The sequence below is a fragment of the Cyprinodon variegatus genome, unplaced genomic scaffold (assembly GCF_000732505.1).
Source record: "Cyprinodon variegatus isolate N-32 unplaced genomic scaffold, C_variegatus-1.0 Scaffold111, whole genome shotgun sequence".
NCBI classification, from domain to species: domain Eukaryota; kingdom Metazoa; phylum Chordata; class Actinopteri; order Cyprinodontiformes; family Cyprinodontidae; genus Cyprinodon; species Cyprinodon variegatus.
Genome location: NW_015150564.1, coordinates 799416 through 802289, shown reverse-complemented (window position 1 = coordinate 802289; position 2874 = coordinate 799416).

The window sequence follows — 2874 nt, the reverse complement described above, 5'->3', positions numbered from 1 at the left end:
CTTAAGAAAATCAAAGGTTTGAATCGCATCTTAGGGTTTTGCTGTACAGAATCTGCAGGTTCTCCCTGTGCAAGCGTGGATTACCTCTGGGTACTCCTTCCTACCCCAAAGAAAACATAAATGTTAGGTTTAATGTCGATGCATGTTGTTTTTTTCATCCTGTGTCACTGTGTTGCTCAATGATAAATTTGCAACCTGTCCAAGGGATAATCTGCTTCTCTCCGAGTGACAACTGCTGATTGACACCAGCTGCCTCATTACCCCGAAGTTGGTACAATTCATGGATGGATGATTATTATTAGATCCAGTGTAAATCTAGACAGCAGAATGCAAATAAATTCTTGACATGAACAGACAAAAGATTAGGATTTGACAGGGAGAAGCTCAAACCCCGAGACCCTTTTTATTGCAGTAGCTGAACGGCTGACAGCGTGAAAGTGGACAATTCAAAGAAAATGATTTGGTGCTCAGAAAGAGGAGGAAAAGAGATAAATACTATGAGAAATAAGACAAACGATGCCTCCTTTCATGCCGCTATATATCTGGTGACTTCCATGCTCTGCCCTGGACAGAGCCTGTAAAAGAGACAAATTCCCCGGTAAAGATTATAATGTTAGGACTGCAAGTTCTGCTGCTGGTCAGAACTTATTGTTTGCTCAGATAATGTCGGCCTGCGTTTGACAAAGATGTAGCGCATCCTTCATTATCTTGTTTCCCATCTATTATTGGACAATATTAAAAAATATCAATTAAGTATATTTATTACCTACATACTAAATATGATTCCTACTGTATAAAATGACAGTTTGGATCCTTGCTTAATGTTCTGCAACAGAGTGAGTTTGGCTCTACTGTAAAGTTCTCTGAGGGGTCACTATGACTGGGAATGTGCCGTATGAATTCAATCTATTTATTGCTGAAATATATGGATACCTTAAAATCCTCATGCCCTGAGATTTGTTAACAAACACAACGACAGAAGAAATTTCTCTCTTATCATTCCTGAGAGCAGTCAATGGAAAATATCTATGCTGCTTTCTCAGGTGAATTCCAATAGGGAAGATTCATTCATTCGGCTCATTTCATATTTCCGCACACAGATAGCCCCTTTATTTCAGTGTCAAAGAACATCCCCAATAAAGATGTTAGTATCCCTGGTTTTATGAAAAAAAAATCTCACATGAATACCTTAAACCTGACAAAAGTAATAAAAATGAAAGATTCTTTAAAAATGAAAAAATGAAAGTCAGACATTTATTTTCAACCATTAGAATCACAGCTTTCCACAATTTTGTAATCATTCAATGAGCCTACAGTATATATACAGAGGGCTACCAAACTCAACATGGACTTGAATCTCAGGCTATTAAAAAGAAAATTATTGACAAGTGTGTTAAAGGTAAAGGCCATAAAGCCAACTCCAAGTTCCACGTTATTCAGAAATTTAAGATCCATGGGACCCCAGCAAACCTACCAAGACATACCCACAGGAGGAAAATGGGTGACAAATCAAAGAGAGATAATATGAACATTAACTAAAGAGCCTGGAGAAAAAAAAATAAACAAAAAAAAAAATGGCTCTGGCAACTCTATTGTTGTTTGAAACAAAGTGGACTTGATAGGAGACGACCAAGGAGGATACGATGATGAAAAAAAAAAATACAAAAACCAGGCTGGAATTTGCTACTGTACACATTGAGAAGCTACAAAGCAGCTGGGAGAAGGTCCAGATGAAACGCACATAAAACTTTTTGCCAAGGCAGATCAGCCCTGGTTTCACAGGTGGAAAACTGAAATATCAGGACAAGAACAGTGTCCCTACTACTAAACATGGAGGAGGCTGTGTCATGCTCTGAGGCTCCTTTGCTTCTTCTGCTACTGGGTGTCTTCAGTCTATGCAGGGTACAGTGAAATCTCAAGACTATGAAGGGATTCTAGAGAGAAATCTGCTGCTCTGTGTCAGAAAGCTTGGTCTCAGTTGCAGGTCTTTGGTCTGTAAAGAGATAATGACTCAAAACACAGCTACACAGAATACAGAATAAAAAATTAGACTATTCCGAAGAGGCCCCGACCTAATTCAATAGGTGCTGGAACTTCAAAGGGTAGCCTTCAAACCTGTGACAGCAACAATAATTTGCTCATCATTTTAGTTGTGGCCAGGACAGGGCTAAGATTTAAATAAATTCAATTAAATTCAGTTTATTTCTATAGCTCCAATTCACAACACATGTCATCTCAAGGCACTTTACAGTTCACCGGATCATACATCTAAATTGATTCAAAGTTTTCTATCTAAGGAAAACCAGTTGATTGCATTGACTCATTGACTCGAATGCAATCCCGCACACTAAGCATGCTTGTAGCGACAGTGGAGAGCAAAAACCCAACATTTAACAGGAAGAAACCTCCAGCAGAATCAGGCTCAGTGTGAGCAGCCATCTGCCAAGGCCGACTGGGGTTCAAGGAGACAGAAGCAGTGATACAAAAAGCAGCTTCAAAAGGCGGCCCCGTCCAGGAAACACACAGCCAGGCAGAAGAGCTCCGAGCCAGCTCCCATGTCAGATGATGAAGAGAGCACATCTAGCCAGTCATGGTCAGAGAAACAGGACTACACTGGAAAACATGCCAATCTTGAACATCTATAATCAAAGGTGTTGATGGCAGCAGCACAGCTGATATTTCTCTCCAGGATGGAGTCACAGCCAAACAGGAACAGACGAGGCAAAGTTACTATGAGAAAAAGCAGAGAGAGCAGAACGTTACAGATTTAACTTATATATTCTGCAGAGTGGGAGAATAGAGATAGAATGAAACAGAATGGTGAAATAAGGGTCCCTATGTCCTCCTGCAATCTAAGCCTATAGCAGCAAACCT